Raw genomic sequence first — 20,077 nt, 5'->3', positions numbered from 1 at the left:
AAGCCATAATTCGAGTGAAGATTACATCAGTCACTCTATTCTGTAGGCAGGCCATGGCTTTGTGCTTCTTGGCTCGCTCTTCACTATGCTGTCTAATCTATGCAATGGTTTGATTTGCCCTCAATGGAGGTGGTTCAGCATCATTCTCAACTACACTCCACAAATCATGCACTTGGAGGTAAGTTTTCATCTTAACTACCCAAATGTGGTAGTTCTCTCCAGCAAACACAGGTGGCAGAGGTGCTATGAAACTCATATTGCTGAAAACTTGACAGCCTCAATTTTTCAGTTTATTTTGACAGAAAAAATTAATCAACAACAGAGGCCCTTAAAGATAGCAGGCTCTGATTACCATTTGTTGGAACAAAGGTAGCAGCAGCGAGCAAAAACATTAACAACAAGAAAAAACAGAATGAAAAACGATGGCCAAAAATGTAACTGAAGGAATTCACCCTTTTTTCATTCAAAATTTGAAAATATATTGAGGTTACAAAGCTAATTGGATAGTTACCTAAACACTTAACTGGCCCACTACTTTGTCTAATTGCTAACTTATGAAATACATAAAAACAAAGCTGATAATGTCAGCTATTACATCCATCAAATTCAAATAAAAAAAAATCTACTAACTTTTGATATCAAGTTACAAGCTAACTTGATCAAGTTACAAAAGAACTAAAAAAACAAAATGACTAGGCTACTTCTGGCTCAGTCTCGATGTTGGCATACTAGCTGAGCTGCTACTGCTGGTCACTTGTTGCATTGCAGGCCAATGCTTAACACTGAATAGATTATTATACCAGAAATGGGATATAATGTTCAAAACTTCTGTGATGGAATATTAATCTAATTTGTTATGTACATCCATCCTCACTTCATCTGTAGGACTCCCTATAAAAGGATTTTGGGATTAAAACTGGTGAGATGCTTTGGAATTACAGTAGAGGAATGGATAATCAGCTTATTGGGATGATTCAGGTTTGTCCAACTACATACTCTTCTCATCCAAGAGTTGTCTGATTTCACACTTGTGTAGCCCTACCCTTTTTAGAGATTCTCATTTGCATTGCAGGTCACGTCCATATATTCAAGCTATGTAACATAATTTTTTTTGTATTGAGAAATGCATGTTTGAATTCTGAAATTCCTCTCAGGTTAATAGAGAAATGAACTAATAGGTTAGTAGAGGTACATTTAATGTTATCTTTATTGATAATTTTACTGGTTCCACCTCCATTAAAGTTATTCTTGCACAGAAAACTAAGTTCTAGAAATACCATTTCAGAACTGGAGTTTTGGTCGTCTGGAAGAACATATCTTGTCTACTATAATTGATGGCATAGAAGTTTATTCTTTCAATCTGACAATATTGGATTGATCAATTTCGAATTATGAAGAGTTTTTCCTTAGTTGTGAATTTATTCCTATTAGTCATACTTACTTTGGATGTAACTAGAATGAGAGCAAGTCTGTGGGGGCTGAAGTGAACTGTGGTGTAGGATTCAGGAGAGCAAGTCTTTATACTGTTTTACAGCTTGACGTTGTGCAAGAAGGGGGATCCATCAGGTCAATGCATAAAACTTTCCCTCTCATGCAAACTATGATACTGCTTGAAAAATAACATGTGTGGAATATTAGCCAAAATGCATGTAGACAGGTTGACTAGGTGTATTGTGCATTTATGACATTGTCATGACTTGAAATTGTTACATTTTTCGAGAATGTTGTTCTTCTCATGCATGGTAGAAGATAAGAATGCAAGCGGTCCCTCTTATGTCAAGTTTCTCGTACATATTCATCAGCAAATCCAAATGAAAATGTGATAATATTTCAAGTTTGATTGATTCAGCTCAGAGTAGCAGATTCTTGTTCGGCATTGCATGGAGCATAGAGCAAGTAGTTGCATGTCAGATTTTTGTTCGGTCCCACTTCTGCTGCATTCTCTAACCAAAGAATGGAGTGATGTATGTACTGATAACAACATTTCTAAAGGATTTGCTTAAGCGGGTAGAGGGATAGGAATGGATTTGTATATAAACTGTTATCAAAGTAATGCTTGTTGTGTGTGCTGTGATAATAGTCCTGATTCTATTGTATGCTTCCCTTTGATATCTGCTCTTTTTATAATATTTTATTTATTTTTTATTTTTCATGAAATACTCCTGAATAAGAATGCATTTATATTCAGAAGCCTAGAGGGTCTTATATGGTACATCCAGTTTGTAAGGTGGGTTCTATATGAATGAAAATGGGTCGTTAAAATCTACTAAAGTTAGTGGTATTTTTCTACAAACGCTGCCAAAGAATATGACTTTTAACGGTGTTTTTACTAAAAACGCCACTAAAGGTAACGAACATATTTTTTTGCGGCGTTTGTGGGAAGAGCACCGCTAAAGGTCATGTTCTTTAGCGGTGTTTGTAGGAAAGCGTCGCTAAAGGTCATGTTCTTTAGCGAAATTTGTGGGAAAAGCTAAAGGTCATGTTCTTGAGCGGTGTTTGTGGGGAAAGTGCCGCTAAAGGTCATGTTCTATAATGACATTTTTGTGAAAAACGCCGCTAAATGTCTTGTTCTATAGCGGCGTTTTTTTCCACATAAATGCCATAAAATTTAGTGGCGTTATCTATAGCGGCATTTTTTCGGCGCTTATCAAAATGCCGCAAGTTGTTTTAGCGGTGCTTATAGACGCCGCTATAGGCCCAAAAAAAGGCCGCTAAAAACCTGTTTTGTTATAGTGCGAACAGCTAGGGGTGAGTGTTTGACTGAATCGAATCGAATCAAATGAAAAAAATTTCGAGTTAATCGAGTTGACGAATCATATTTTATCATCCTAACTCAATTTGAAATTTTCTCGAATCAAGTTGAGTGAGATGGAATTTGAATCGTATCGAATCAAATATATTTGTTCGAGTTAAATTTAAAAAAATTATTTTAGGTCCTTGTAATCACTGTCACCCACCGTAATCAAATCTGTTATTAACTTTCATCCCCTTATAATTTATTTATTAATCTTTTGTGTACGGGTTAACTTATTTGCTTGCTTAGTTGCTTCAATTATCTTCGATTCTTGTCACTATGTATTTTAAATTAAAAAATATTTTAAATGTAAAAATGTGATTTTTAATAAAATTATCTTAAAGATAAAATGTGAAATTGATACCAATATAAAATTTTAACACAAATATTTTATGGCATCATCAATAATTCAATTTTAGCAAAACTTTATAAAGATTCAATATGATAAAACAATTCAATAATATAAATAGTACAAAATGTGAAATTTAATTTAATAATATAAATAGTAGATATAAATAAAATTATTATTTAGTTTTAGGAATTTTTTTGGAAGATTTTAATTTTTTATTTGGGGGTAAAGGGTGAGAAGTAAAATTTTAGGGGGAAAATAAAAAGTTTTAGAGGTTGAGGGGGTAAAATTTTGGGAGAGAAATATTCAAAAAAAAATTAGGGGGGGAGGGTTTGGGGTGGAAGGGGGTGGGATGGGAGGGGAGCAAAAGTTATGAGGGGAAAGTGTGAGAGAGTAAAAATTTTGGGAAGAAAGTGAAGAGGTTTAGGAGTTTGGGGTAATAATGTAAATTATTATAGTTTGATATTTCGTTTATTCGATTTCGAAAATCAAACTTGATCCAAACTCGAAATTTCAAAAAAAATTTGAGTTGACTCGAATAACTCGATTCGTTTAACTCGAAATTCAAATTTTTTTTGATTTTTTTGAGTCAAATCGAGTTTTGCTCACCCTTACGAACAGCAACAAGAACATGCTTTGTTTGTTGATCCCTATTCTGCAATTAAGTTTTATAATGATGTGAGCTATCATTATTAAATCCATCCAATATAGTTTACTATCATTAAGCAAAAGGTTATAATGATGTGAGATATCATTAAGCACCTAGACAATTTGATTAGATGAAACACATGACACATATTATACCTGCAAAATAAACCAAGAAAGCCAAATAGAGCAGAGAGAAGCAATGTCAGAATTACACCAACATCAACTACAAACAACTCCTTTTGAAACTCCACACATACTTTGCCAAAATACACCTTTTGTTAGTGTCTCAAGGGCTATAAAGTCTTTTTTGTCATTAAGATAGTCTTAGTCAAAGTACTACTTTTGAGGGAGATTGTTAGCTTGATAGTATGAGTAGGCAACTAAGTTTGTTAGCTTGTTTGTAGGAGTAGGAAGTTGAATTTTTTAAGAATTTTTAGTTTTAGTCATGTATATAAGCATTGCGTGGTTAATGAATTTTTATCATCTTTCTCCATTTTTAATTTGTGTGCATTCAGTTAGCTTTTTACTGAAACAACATTGGTACTAGAGCCTCTTTTTTCTTGAGGGACTTGTGAGATTCATGTGATAAAAATTGAAAGATACACTAGTAAGAAATTAAGAAAAATAGAAGAATCGGGATCAAACAACCTATTTATTTTAGCCCCACTTGTGTTTGATAGAGAGAACTATCAAGCATGGGCTATGAGAACACAAATATACATGGAGGGTTGCGATTATTTAGAAGCTATCGAGGAAGACTATGAAGTTGTTCCACTTCCCAACAATCCAACTATGAACCAGATCAAACTACAAAAGGAGAGAACCACCAGGAAAGAAAAAACAAAGGTTGGCATTTATACTGCTATTTCACTAGCAATAATTAATAAAGTTATGGTTTTTGGATCAACAAAAGAGATATGGGACTACCTCAAGGAAAAGTATCAAGGAGATGAGAGGATCAAGAGCACGAAGGTGTTGAACTTGATCAGGGAATTCGAGAGGCTATAGATGAAGTAGTTTGAGCCAATCAAAAATACTTAGACAGGTTAATAAAGATTGCTAACAAGGTAAGGGTTCTTGATACTGATCTCTATGGCAGTAGACAGGTGCAAAAAATACTAGTTTCTCTGCCTAAAGTATGAAGCAACAATTTCTTCTTTGAAGAACACCAAGGACTTGACTTAGTTGAGAGTAGCGGAGTTGATTGGTGCTTTACAAGTATAATAGAAAAAGAGGCTAATGAGGCAAAAAGGAAGCGTATAAGGAGCACTAAAGGCTAAGATGTACCAGGGTGAAGGAGGAAATGACAAGAAGTGAAAAAAGAAGAAAAGTGGTGGCAACAATGGTTTAGAAGCTGCTGCAAAGGGTAGTTGTGTTTGAAACTCCACCAAGTACTCTTCATGTAAGTACTGTGGAAAGCAAAACCATCCCGATTTTAGTGTTGGAACAGGCTAGATGTGAAGTGTTAGATGGTGTAACTTGATGAGGCACATTGAGAGGTTCTGCAAAGAAATAAGAAATCAACAACTAGGTGGAGCATATGCTACAATTAAAAAAGAAGAGGCCTAATTGTTTGTTGCCTCCTGTTTCTCATTAAGCACTCTATGTGACAGGTGGTTAGTTGATAGTGGTTGTACCAATCGCATGACTTGTGATGAGAAGTTCCTTAAAGACCTTGATAGGTCATTAAAGTCAAAAGTGAGGATAGGAAATGGAGAGTACCTTAAAGTGAAGGGAAAAGGCACAGTGACAATAGAGACTTATGTTGGTACTAAGTTGATTTCAGATGTTTTGTTTGTACCTAAGATTGATCATAACTTGTCAAGTGTGGGGCAATTGGTAGAGAAGGGATTCAAAGAGATGCTTGAATAGGGAAGGTGTTTGATCATTAACTCTAGTGGAAATGAATTGTTTAGAATCAAGATGCAGAAGAAGAGTTTCTCATTGAATCTATTCGAGGAGGAGCAAGTGGCATTCAAGTGCCAAGTCAGTGAATCTGAATTATCACATAAGAGGTTAGGGAACTTTCATCACAAAGGTTTGCAATTCATGCAAAAAAATGAGATGGTGTAACGGCTTGATCTTCAGTCGCACTGGAAAATATAGTTTTAGAACCCCATTTCTATAAACCTAGTCCAGAAATATAAAATAAGAATATTTATGTGGATTAGTGTAAAAATATATTGAAGTTTGGTCATGTAGCACCTTATACTCGAACAAATCATCGGATCTGAGCTAAAGTGTGTCACATTCATTATCGAAGCAACTACAATCAATTCACAAGTAATATATACACTAAGTATGATAAAATCAAACAATGAAAATTTTAATTTTTATTTAACTTTATATGTATGCATATCCACCTTATATATATTGTTAGAATATAAAATATAGCATTTGATTATAACATTATTCAACTACTACAGAACCTAACCTATTAGATACATGCCAAATATATGTAATATTGAAAACTAAAAAATATGGCCAAGGCTGGGATTGTGGATAGGATGTTGAAGTCGATGCACAAAAGTCTTGATTTAGATCTAACCTGTGCATATAGAAAACAATCCATATGTTGAGAGTAAAGTATTCAGTGGTATTTTTTTTAATAATCTAATTATAGATTCTAATCATATCTGCTCTTTTTGACATAATTCCTAGAACTACCCATAACCCCACCCCAACCCATAAATAGAAGGATAATGTTTTTTAGCGCACTCGAACCCATGTCTTCCAGCATTGGCAACAACGCCCATGCCAATTGAGCTAAAACTTAATCAGCTATTCAGTGGTTTTTTATAATTTACATAAATAATATTAACATTGGCAATTCTACCAAAATAAATGTGCATATCTATATGTAAATTTCTATCATGTACTTATTCTTATAACATGAAGTTACCAAACTTAATATTCTTGATAGTAAACTTGTTTTGGGAACAGAATCACACTTTTTCTTCCTGCTTCAATACAATTCATTGAGACAATTCATTATACTCATAATAATAATTCTAAACTAATTTGTAACACCTCGTAATCCAATTGCGATTGTCAAGTCCAATGAGTACACCCAAACTATGGAATATTACCACAGATATTAGAATATAAAACTTAAAATTTATAGCAATTAATTTCATTTAATCATCAAATTATGTCATAATTCCATGTATAATATGAAATATAACCAAATCCAAGTCTAAAACGAGCTTACAAAAAGCTCTAAGTTTAATATGGGATCAAACAAGGACTAATTTGAAACTTTCACAAAATGAAGGACAAAAGTGCAAAACAAGGGTCACATGATCATTTTTCTAAGTCGTGTAACTCATTGTAGTTGTGTGGGTTAAAAGCCCACTTTTTCCAAAAGTCACATGGCCGCGTAGTTAGGACGTCAAACAAACTGAGGTTGTCTGGATCAAATTTTTACCATATCTACAGTACTCGCACGAGTGTGTGACCAATCCATGTGACAATCGGGAACCGTGTGGCAAAAAGACTCCTACATTCTAGTGGTCATATAGTCATCTCACCAGCCCATGTATGACACATGGCTGTGTCAGTCCAGGTGGTGCAAGAATGTGCCACTAAGTATCAAATTTCATGCCAAATCAAAATAATAGCTCAATTGGTGCACATTTGGTCATTCAAACCTGCAAAAAACCAATCTAAACACAAACCAATACATCCATTTAACCAACCATAATACCATAAAAGCTATTCCACATAAAAAAAACATTTTGCTAAGCTTCACAACTTATGTAATCATCAACCAATCAACAAGAAATACCAATCATCTTAGCACTTCAAACTCAACTAAAACATGTCATGTATTAACCTCCTAATCATCTAACTAATATGCATTATTGGCACCTTTTCACTACAAGGTTATATAAGCATTACAAGACATACAAGACTTATAACAATTCATGTACCAAAGGCATCATTCATTTATACTAATTAACACATTTACCTAGACTACTAAATTCAATCAAGATTGTAACTCTTCATACCATATTCAAGCCTATTTATAATTTACTTATACTTAACCAAATATGTACACCATCATCATAGTATATAAAAGCATGTAGACAAATGTTATACCAAGATAACACAACATTTAAGTCATGTCCTAAGATCACTAATTTTCCATACAAATAATACATGTATTATCTAAAACTCCTCATCAAGTTCATACTTCATATAAGTGTTACCCATCCCCAAAATTTCACATATATTAGTCCTATATACATACTATTTCTAACTTGTAACATTCTTAACCATTCTCATTTATATAATCATTCCAAAACAACTAACTCAATTAGGCATAATTTAAAATCTACCATACCATTTTCAATTCATACACTCAATTATTCATTCAACCTATCATCAAATTCATATCATAATTGCTTACCTTGCATATGCATACTTATTTAAGCTACTTAATTATTTAATTTCTCCTATCACATAAAACATGTCTAAAACATATACAAATAATGATATACATCTTATCTTTCAACTTTAACATTCAATCCTGCAATTCCTTATTAATAATGCATGTAATACTTTAATCAATTACTAATTAGTCCAATACCAATTCACTTCTCCTATTTTTATTTTCTTTTTTCGTTCTTAGTTTTTTTTCTCACTAGCCAAACAAGTTTTCACTGTCCTCTTTTTCTTTTTGTTATGCATCACCGTATTTTTTAGTTCTTTGGGAAAGAAAAGAAACCCTCTTCATCAATTGAAAATTCAAGAGAAACTATGATTGAGATGGAAAAGAATAAGCTCTTCTTGGCTTCTTAAAAAATCAGGGTTTTCTTCCTTTCTACTCTTTTTTTGTTCTTACATATTTTCTCAGTAGCCAAACAAGCTTTCACCAATCTTGTTTTTCTTTTTGTTATGCATCACTTAGTTTTTTAGTTATTCTTTCCCTCTTTATTCTTTTAGTTCTCTTTTACTTAGACTTCACAATGTAGGATCAATACAAGAGAAGAGAAAGCCCCCGTAAAGGATTATCGGTTGTCTCTGTGTTAATTGGTGATTCTATTGAATTCCTATATAGGGATGAGAGGGAAGTTGATCGGGCCTTGAAAGTGTTGCTAGAATTAGGGGATGTGCTATTACTCGATGGTGAATCCCGGATGGTGTTTCATGGGGTTTTATCCATCGTTCCATTTTCTACTCCAGAGCCTCTTAAATAAAAAACCAGGCTTTGACATGGTCACCTCAATCTTACCTTTAGACAATTTTGAAAATCGTGAACTATAAACATAACTGCCATTTATACATATTCAACATTAGCATTAAAATCTTCATTGCTTTAGGACTAATCCGCGTTATCTTGTCAGAATTGTAATACAAGAGCAAAAATATTTATATTATTTCCAAAAGTTCAAACTGTTTGGTCTTCTAAATCTTAAGTTGGTTTTTCCTGTGCTTACTTGCGAAAAAATTTATGTTCTAAGTGTTGTTGTGGGTTAGTTTGAAAAGGGGAGGGAAAGTGGTGGGATTGGTTGATGGTGGCTGGAAAATAGGGAGGAAAACGAAACGAGTTTAAGAGATTGATTTTGGTGGTGATTGGATAGTGAGAAAGTGAGGGAAATTTGAGGGGTTGACAAAAGAAAGAAAGACGAAAGATGAAGTGTAGAAGCAGGCTAGAGAAAGAAAAAGAAAAGAGAATAAAAGGGGAAAATGAAGGGAAATAAAAAAAGAAAAAGAAAAAAGAGCTACAAGAGGATGCCATGTGGCAATGCGTGATTGGCCAAAGCTGCCACATCAGCAAAAATTTAATGGCGTTAGACTCGGGTATCAATTTAGTTGATAAAAAAAAGTTCAGGTACCAATCTGGGACAAAAAAAACCATAAGTACCAATTTAAGAGAAGTGGACAAGTTTGAAAACCAATTTTATATTTAACCCTTTATAAATATATGTATCATATTTATGTATTTAACTAAATATGTATTATTTTAAAATTTTAAGTACACAAGAAACGTCCAACAATTTTATTTAAGTTCTACTAAAATTCTTCGTGGAAAAGTTAGAAATGACTTAGGTAGATAACTATTTTAACTAATAAGTTGACCTTTTTTGTTAGTATTAATTTTATATATGGGTCAAAAGGACTTAATTGTTATTTTAAAACAAATTGGACTAAAATATTAAGTTGAACAAATGATTTTGGGTAAAAACTTATGCTCACTTAAAATAAATGTCAAGGTGGAGATTTGTTGAGTATGACTCTATTTCACCAAATTTGAGAAATAATCTTTTAGTTAAACTCTATTTATTTGTTTCAATCAAACTCGATCAGTCTAGATTATTTTATTATTATTTGACCTATGAATTTAGCTTATAAATAGGCTCTTTTACAACCTTAAAAAATACACCCATTAGAGATTAGAACTCATAACACTTTTAGAGAATTTTATGTTTACGTTTTGAGGGTTCTTTGTTTTCGAGTTTTCTAGGTTTAGTTTTTTATCTCCATTTTTTGTACTCTTCGTTCTTTTGCCATTATAATAAAATTATATTTTCCCGTGATTTTTTTATCCTATTTGGAGGGGTTTTTCCACATTAAATTTGTGTGTTCAATTTCTCAATTTATTTCGCTATTTTTTTACTTGTTGCTTAATCGGGTCGATCCCAACAAGTGGTATTAGAGTTAGTTTAATTTTCATAGATCAGCCCATTTAGAGATGGTAGCAACAAGGTTTGAAATTGAGAAGTTCGATGGTGAGACAAATTTCAATTTGTGGCAAGTTCGAATGATGAAAATTCTAGTTCAAACTGGTTTAAAAAAGGTTGTTACCGGAAAAAAAGCCTGAGAATTTAAATCAAACAGAATAGGAAAAGCTTGATGAAAAGGCCTTGTCTGCAATCTAGTTGTGCCTCACAAATATGGTATTGCAGGAGGTATTGATGGAGAAGACCTCATCCGCCTTGTGGAAAAGGGTAGAAACTCTTTAGGTGACTAAGTCTCTGGCTAACTATTTAGTGTTGAAACAACGTCTATTTACGTTTCGCATGAACGAATGTGAGCTTCTTAGAGATCACATCAGTCAATTCATTACTCTTTTAAATGATTTAAATAACGTTGAGGTTCATATTGACAATAAAGATCAGGCTATGCTATTATTGTGCTATTTATCCCATTCATACAAGTCTTTCAGGGAGACCCTGATTTATGACAGAGACAAACTCTCATTTGAAGATGTGAAGAGTCATTTGTTGAGTAGAGACAAACTCGACAATGAGTTTGGTTTGGATAGCAAGGCAGATAGGCAAGCTTCCATTTTGGTAGCATCAAAGAAACGAGACAAAAGGTGTTGCTATTGTAAAAAGTTAGGTCACGTCAAAGTAGATTGTTAAAAACTGCGAAATAAAAGAACTACTAGGAGTAACGAGGAAGATGTAGCTAAAGCTAATTTGGCTGATGAAAGCGGTGATAATTTCTTATTAGTGTCAACGAACGATAACTTCAAGCTCACTTCTGAGTGGATCCTAGATTCGGGATGTTCTTTCTACATGTGTCCCAATAGAGAATGGTTCTTCACATACAGTTTGGTTGAAGGTGGAGTTGTGCGCATGAGAAACGATTCATCTAGTAAGGTAATTGTTATTGGTACTATTAAAATTAGGATACATGATGGGACGATTAGGACACTCTCAGATGTCAGGTATGTACCTGATTTACGAAAGAATCTTATCTCCTTGAGTATTTTAGACTTGAAAAGTTACAGAATCAACATCGAGTCGAGCAACATTAAAGTATCTCATGGAGCTCTCGTTTAGTTAAAAGGTAAAAGAACCGTCAGTCTTTATATTCTTGAAGGTTTTATAGTGACCGGTGAAATCAAACGTCCCTCGTCCGTTACGAAGTCAAATTTAACTCGTTTGGAGCGGAGGCAACTTGGCCATAAGAGGGAAAAAGGTATGACCGTTTCGTTGGAGAGAGGTTCTTTTTTGGATGCAGGTTTTGAAAAGTTAGGGCATTGTGTTCGTGAAAATCAGACTCGGGTTAATTTTAATTCGGCAGTGTACAAGTCGAAGGCTAGAAGTCTTCTAGTTTCTAAGCACAAATTCGACTCCATTAATAGGCTTGTGGCAGGTTTCGGCAAAGATGACATTGTGGAAATATGAGTCAAGGTGGAGATTTGTTGAGTATGACTCCTATTTCAGTCAAACTTGAGAAATAATATTTCAGTTAAACTCTGTTTATTTGCTTCAATCAAACTCTGATTAGTCTAGATTATTTTATTATTATTTGACCTATGAATTTAGCCTATAAATAAGCTCTTTTACAACCTTAGAAAATACACCCATTAGAGATTAGAACTCATAAAACATTTAGAGAATTTTGTGTTTACGTTTTGAGGGTTCTTTGTTTTCAAGTTTTGCGGGTTTAGTTTTTTATCTCCATTTTTTATACCATTCGTTCTTTTTCCATTATAATAAAATTATTTTTGCCCGTGGTTTTTTTATCCTCTTTGGAGGGGTTTTTCCACATTAAATTTGTGTTTTCAATTTCTCAATTTATTCCGCTATTTTTTTTACTTGTTGCTTAATCGGGTCGATCCCAACAGAGCTCGATTTTTTTTCAATTTTATTATTATTTTTATGTCAACATAAATATATGCATTTAATTATTTTATTTTATATAATTAATTTAAGTGATTATTATTACATATAATTAAAATATATAAAAACTATATTTGTATAATGTTTAAAAATAAAATTAACAATAAAAATATATTAAGACAAATTAAAAATTCAACTTTCACAAAACCATAAAATAAATACTAGTAGTACTACAAAACATTTTAATGTTATCTACCTTGGTTTTTTTCAATCTATCATCATCTTCTTTTTTTTTAATTATAATTTGTCATCTTGTTTAAATTCTAATGCAATTAATTTCATTTTAACATCTGATCCTTTATTTAACTTGACAAGAAAAATGTTTTTAATATCAAATAAGAGAAGTTTTTATATATCGAATATTAAACAATAAAATAATAAAATTAAACATATTAAAATAATAATTGAAACCAAATTTTTGTGATTAAAATAACTTTTGAATAATACGAAAAGTTTATTTTGGATATTTCTCTAAATGTTACTTGAATGAATATGCATTTTAATATCTCTATATATAGTGATTAAATATTAATTTTAATTCATATATTATTATAATATCAATTAAGTGGTCATCAAATTAAAATAATGAGTATAATTTATTATAGATTCAAAGTGATAATAACTGTATGAAAAAGTTTTAATAAAATAAAGATGATTAATATTATTTTATATAAAATACTATTAATAAAATAATTATAATTATAATTTTATAATAATAATAATACTTTGTTATATTTATTTGAAAAATAGCATGTAAGTAAAAATGCTTGCAATGGTTTTATTATTTTTATGTTATCCAATTATATTCAATGGATTAGTGGTTAATTAATATTATATTTATTTTATCACATAATAATTAGTAATATATTAAAAATTATTATTTTAATGTCAATTTAGTAATATAATGAATAATGAAGAGTATTTTCGCTAGTTCAAATGCTTCTTTAAACTCATGATTTTATATAATATATACATAGATAATATAATGTTTTTTCCATGTAATGTAAATATTTAAAAATGAACTCTATTTATATTTATAAATTTCATAAAATAAAAATATATATTATAAATAATTAAAAAATAATATGAGGGATAAATGAATTCAAGATAACCATTTATAAATATGAAGAATCAAAGCATAATTTCAAGCTTATATTTTGAATCAATATATATACTATTAATTTCATAACTCAAACGCAACTAATTCATTATCATTTCTAATCACAATGCTAACAAAATTTAAAAATAAAAACAAAAAGTTATATGTGAAAATCAGTTTCAAATTTAGATAAATTATAAAAAGGAAAAGTAATGAGATATCAAGATAATTTGTTCATTTCATAGCCTAAATTATATCCCAATTATTTAAACAACCTTAATTTTGACAGCTAGACTATTGGTGACAACTTGTACTATAAAACCTGTAGGTAACAACTAGATTCAACATTAGAGGTTGGTGTCCCTCAAAAACAAACATTAGTGGTTGGTGGCTAAGTTAAGAAAGATTCCGACTGCCAAGTGATTGTCAACTTCTAAAGTAAACCATATGTACAACATGCTCAATTCAAATATATATTATATATCCAACATGTCTTTAAAATTCACACTATAAAATCTCATAAGGAACATTGATTGAATGTAAAAGAGAAAGGGAAAAGAAATTTCAATCGTGTTCAGCACATGGCATTGTTACCATCCAAATCTCTAGTGTTTACAGTCCGTAGGCAAGAAGCTGAGCTCGTCGTCCCATGTGAGCCAACTCCTCATGAGTGTAAACCACTCTCAGACATTGATGATCAAGAGGGCCACCGATTCCATGTCCGAGGGTTCCATTTTCACCAGAGCAACCTTTCCATGAAAGGGCAGGACCCTGCTAAGGTCATTAAGGAGGCATTGGCTAAAGCTCTGGTGTTTTATTATCCATTTGCTGGTAGATTAAGGGAAGGACCTAACCGCAAGCTCATAGTTGATTGCACTGGTGAAGGTGTCTTGTTTATTGAGGCTGATGCTGATGTTTCGTTGGTGGACTTTGGTGACGAGCTTTACCCACCATTTCCTTGTGCAGAGGAGCTTCTTTACGATGTCCCTGGTTCCAACGGTTTGCTAAATTCTCCATTGTTGCTAATCCAGGTATTTGTTTTTTTAAACTTTATTATTCTCTAATTTATACACAACATGTAAGGAGTAATCCACTTTACTAACATCAAACTATATTATTTTTTACATATCATATATATTAGTTTTTTACTCGTGGGTGTACGGATTGACTATGTATATCAATTAAAATGTATTAAATATTTTTATTTTTATATTTTTATGAATATATGAAAAAAATACAAATTGATTATTCAAAAAATATTGTTAAAACCAATAAGTGAAACAATAATTAAAACAACTATAAATTCAATGCTTTTAAGAATTATAAAACATTATCTAAATACTATTTAACAAAAAATTAATTTAATGATTATAAATTATGAAATTTAAAATTTATATTATTTTAAAATTTTAAAATGTGATTTTTAATCTATTTATAAAAATGTTGTTATAAAACTCTTTAAACTTTTTAACATTACTTATATTATAAAATATGTAGGTAAATATATTTTTAAAATTAAGTTTTAAAATTGTTCTAAAACATGTTAATAAATATATTTCCAATATTACGTGTGTTGCAAATAGTTTTACGTGTTTATTTTTAATTCACTAAATAATATGGTTTTATAATATAAAAAATATATATTTTACTAATTATATGAGGACCTGTTTAATTTTTAAAATAATTTATAAAAAAATTATTATTTTAAAAGTAATAAAAATGAAATAAATGAAACAATCGATGGTAAAATAATAAGTAATTAGTTCAAATAATATAAAATCAATATTTAACTAAAACACAATTAAACTTTCTTGAACTTAAAAATTCACAAGGTTTACTTGCTTTTTAAAATATGTTTGCAATCATATAATAAAATTTTAATTTAAAATGTTAAAAATATAGTAAAATTTTTAAAATTAAAATTGAAATATGACTTTGCCAATAATAATAAAAATAAACTGTTTTCCAAACAGATTGTAAAAAAGTTCTCTATACATTTTCTTAAACTTTCTAAAATTTTCTCCATGCATTTTAATTAATACACATCAAGGATTAAAAACTATTTTTAAAATATTTAAGTATTTCAAGCTCTATGCAAGTAAAATTATCGGTACCTATACAGCATCCAATTAAATGTCATGAATTAATCCACACCAACTTAATTTAGAATTTACTAAAAAGTATTTTATATATTAAAAATAAATATTATTACTCGGGTGTTTTTATCTTTCTATAATTTTTAATAAAATTTATAAAAATAATTTAAACCTAAAATTAATTTACAAATGATGGGACTTGAACTTAAGAAATCAAGATCTCCAAACCCTCAATTTTTTTGTTTCAAGGCAAAACCTCCTTTATTTCTTACATATCTTTTTTATATATATAAATACATTTTTAGTTTTTACCTAGGTCGTGAGTATGACATACTCTAGCTTATATATATTTGAGTAGGTAACACGGTTGAAATGCGGTGGCTTCATCTTTGCACATCGGTTTAACCACACAATGGGTGATGGAACTGGCCTCTCCCAATTCATGACTGCCGTAGGAGAGATAGCACATGGTGCACTTGCTCCCTTAACGCCACCAGTTTGGGAAAGGCATCTCTTGAGTGCTCGAGATGCACCACTCATAACATTTATTGTGAGGAGTACTCTCACAATACTTCAAGTCCAGAAAACGGAACAATTATTCTGGCAGACAACTTGGTTTGTCGTTCATTTTTATTTAGACAATCTCATATTTCATCACTCCGTAGATTTGTCCCCCATAACCTCCGTTGTTCAACATTTGACATCTTATCTGCATACTTATGGCGCTGTCGTACAAAAGCTTTGGAACTTGATCCAAATGATGATGTTCGCCTTATTTGCATCGTTAATGCTCGTTTCAAGTTCAATCCCCCTTTGCCATTGGGATATTATGGGAATGCACTTGGCTTCCCTGCAGCTTCATCAAACATTGGAAAGCTAACCCAAAACCCACTAGAATATGCATTAAAGCTAGTGAAACAAGCCAAGACAAAGGTAACGGAGGAGTACATGAAATCAACAATGGATTTATTGGTCACTAGAGGTCGACCAAATGTTAAATTGGCGAGATCCTACATCGTGTCGGATTTAATAAGAGCAAAGTTCAAAGATATTGATTTTGGATGGGGTGAAGCGGTCCTTGTAGGACCAGAAACTTGTTGGGAGCTAATAAGCTTTTATATACCATCCAAGAATAAGAAAGGAGATGATGAAATCATAGTTCCAGTTTGTTTGCCAGCCTCCGCTATGAAAATTTTTGTTAAGGAGTTAGAAGACATGTTGAAGGATGAACCAACGGTTCATGTTGATATATAATAACATACTCTAAACCCTTTTTTATTAAATTTGAATTTCTAACAATAAATGTGTAAGCCTATTATGCAATGATTGGTATTTCTCAAAAAATTCAGAATATTTTATGTTACGTAAGCCAAGCAGTGAATTATGTAGAGTTGAAGATCTTTTAGCTTGGTAATTGCATTATCAACTTATATGTGTTTCTATTTTTATCCTCTAATTTTTTCTTTGGTGTGTAATATACCGATTAAAATTTACATGCAATAAAATTATTTTTTTGTTGCCACAAATATTAGTTATTGGGTAAGGATATGGAGTTTAATTTAATTGAGTAAAATATAACAATACGAACAACAACAAGAACAGGCTTTGTCTGTTGATCCCTATTTTACAATTAAGTTTTATAGCAGCAACATCCACAATTATTTCATTATTAAATCCATCCAATATAGTTTACTATCATTAAGCAAAAGGTCATAATGATGTGTGCTATCATTAAGCACCTAGACAATTCGATTAGATGAAACACATGAAACATATTATTCCCATAAAATAAACCAAGAAATTCAACATCAACTACACCAACATCAACTACAAACAACTTCTTTTGAAACTCCACACATACTTTGCCAAAAGACACCCTTTGTTAGTGTCTCAAGGGCTGCAAAGTCTTTTTTGTCATTCAGATAGTCTTAGTTAAAGTACTACTTTTTAGGGAGATTGTTAGCTCGATTGTAGGAGTTGGAAGCTAAGTTTCTTAACTTGTTTGTAGGAGTAGGAAGTTGAATTTGCTAAGATTATTCTAGCTTGAGTCATGTATATAAGCATTGTGTGGTTAACAAATTTTTATCATATTTCTCCATTTTTAGTTTATGTGCCTTCTATTAGCTCTCTATTGAAACAACATTGGTACCAAAGCCTCTTTTTTCTTGAGGGACCTATGAGAATCATGTGAGAAAAATTGAAAGATACATTTGTAAGGAATTAAGAAAAATAGAAGATTCAAGATCAAACAACCTATTTGCTTTTGCCCCACTAGTGTTTGATAGAGAGAACTATCAAGCATGGGATATGAGAATACAAGCATACATGGAGGTTTGTGATTGTTGGGAAGCTATCGAGCAAGACTATGAGGTTGTTCCACTTCCCAACAATCCAACTATGAACCAGGTCAAACTAAAAAAAGAGAGAACCACCAAGAAGGAAAAAACAAAGGCTGGCATTTATGCTACTATTTCACCAGCCATATTCAATAGAATTATGGTTTTTGGATCAACAAAGAAGATATGGGACTACCTCAAGGCTGAGTATCAAAGAGATGAGAGGATCAAGAGCATGAAGGTATTGAACTTGATTAGGGAACTCGAGGTAGTCTGAGCCAATAAAAAATACTCAGATAAGTTGATTGAGATTGCTAACAAGGTAAGGGTTCTCAAGACTAATCTCTATGGCAGTAGACTGGTGCAAAAAATACTAGTTTCTCTCCCTAAGAAGTATGAAGCAACAATTTCTTCTTTGAAGAGTACCAAGGACTTGACATAGTTGAGAGTAACAAAAACGGAGGCTAATGAAGCAGGAAGGAAGCATATAAGGAGCACTAAAGGCTAAGATGCAGTAGGGTGAAGGATGAAATGACAAGAAGTGAAAAGAGAAGAAAAGTTGTGGCAACAGTGGTTCAGAAGCTGCTACAAAGGGTAGTTGTGTTGGAAACTCCAACAAGTACTCTTCATGTAAGTATTGTGGAAAACAAAGCCATCCCCATTTTAGGTATTGGAGAAGGCCATATGTGAAGTGTAGATGGTGTAACTTGATGGGGCACATTGATAGGTTCTGCAAAGAAACAAGAAATCAACAACTAGGTGGAGCATATGTTACAATTAAAAAAGAAGAGGACCAATTGTTTGTTGCCTCTTGTTTCTCATTAAGCACTCCATGTGATAGTTGGTTAGTTGATAGTGGTTGCACCAATCACATGACTTGTGATGAGAAGTTTCTTAAAGACCTTGATAGGTCATTGAAGTCAAGAGTGGGGATAGGAAATGAAGAGTACCTAAAAGTGAAAGGAAAAGGCACAATGACAATAGAGAGTTGTGCTGGTACTAAGTTGATTTCAAATGTTCTATTTGTACCTAATATTGATCAAAACTTGTCGAGTGTGGGGAAATTGGTAGAGAAGAGATTTGAGGAGATGTTTGAATGGGGAAGGTGTATGATCATTGACTCTAGTGGTAATGAATTGTTTAGAATTAAGATGTAGAAGAGTTTCTCATTGAATCCATTCTAGGAGGAGCAAGTTGCATTCAAGTGCTAGGTCAGTGACTTTGAATTGTCACATAAGAGGTTAGAGTTCATCACAAAGGTTTGTAGTTCATGCAGAAGAATGAGATGGTGTAACGGCTTGATCTTTACTAGTACTGGAAAATACAGTTTTAGAACCCCATTTCCATAGACCTAGTCCATAAATATAAAATAAGAATATTTACATGGGTTAGTGTAAAAATATATTGAAGTTTGGTCATGTAGCACCCTATACCCGAACAAATCGCCGGATCTGAGCTATAGTGTGTCACATTCATTGTCGAAGCAACTACAATCAATTCACAAGTAATATATACACTAAGTATGATAAAATCAAGCAATGAAAATTTTAACTTGCATATACCTTTATATGTATGCATATCCACCGTATATATATTATTAGAATATAAAATATAACATTTGATTATAACATCATTCAACTACTACAAAACCTAACCTATTAGATACATGCCAAATATAAGTAATATTGAAAACTAAAAAATATGGTCATGGCAGGGATTATGGATAGGATGCTGAAGCCGAAGCACGAAAATCTTGATTTAGATCTAACTTGCGCATAGAGAAAACAATCTGTATGCTGAGTAAAGTATTCAGTAGTTTTTTTTAAATAATCTCATTATAGATTCTATTCATATCTATTCTTTTTGACACAATGCCTAGAACTACCCATAACCCCTCCCCAACACATAAATAGGAGGATAATGCTCTTCAGCACACTCGAACCCATGTCTTCATGCATTGGCAACAATGCCCATGCCAATTGAGCTAAGACTCATCAGCTATTCAGTGGTTTTTTTTATAATTTAAATAAATAATATTAAAATTAACAATTCTACCAAAATAAATGTGTATATCTATATGTCCATATCTATCATGTACTTATTCTTATAACATGAA

At 31.8% G+C, this 20,077-nt stretch overlaps 1 pseudogene; it reads left to right on the top strand.

Moving 5' to 3' along the window:
• Positions 1–14,087: 14,087 nt before the first annotated feature.
• Positions 14,088–17,013, top strand: LOC105781203 (benzyl alcohol O-benzoyltransferase-like; annotated as a pseudogene).
• The last annotated feature ends 3,064 nt before the right edge of the window (positions 17,014–20,077 follow it).

The sequence above is a fragment of the Gossypium raimondii genome, chromosome 13 (genome assembly GCF_025698545.1).
Source record: "Gossypium raimondii isolate GPD5lz chromosome 13, ASM2569854v1, whole genome shotgun sequence".
Lineage (NCBI taxonomy): Eukaryota > Viridiplantae > Streptophyta > Magnoliopsida > Malvales > Malvaceae > Gossypium > Gossypium raimondii.
The sequence above is the reverse complement of the archived record's forward strand: the minus strand, read 5'-3'. Positions and strand labels throughout refer to the sequence as shown.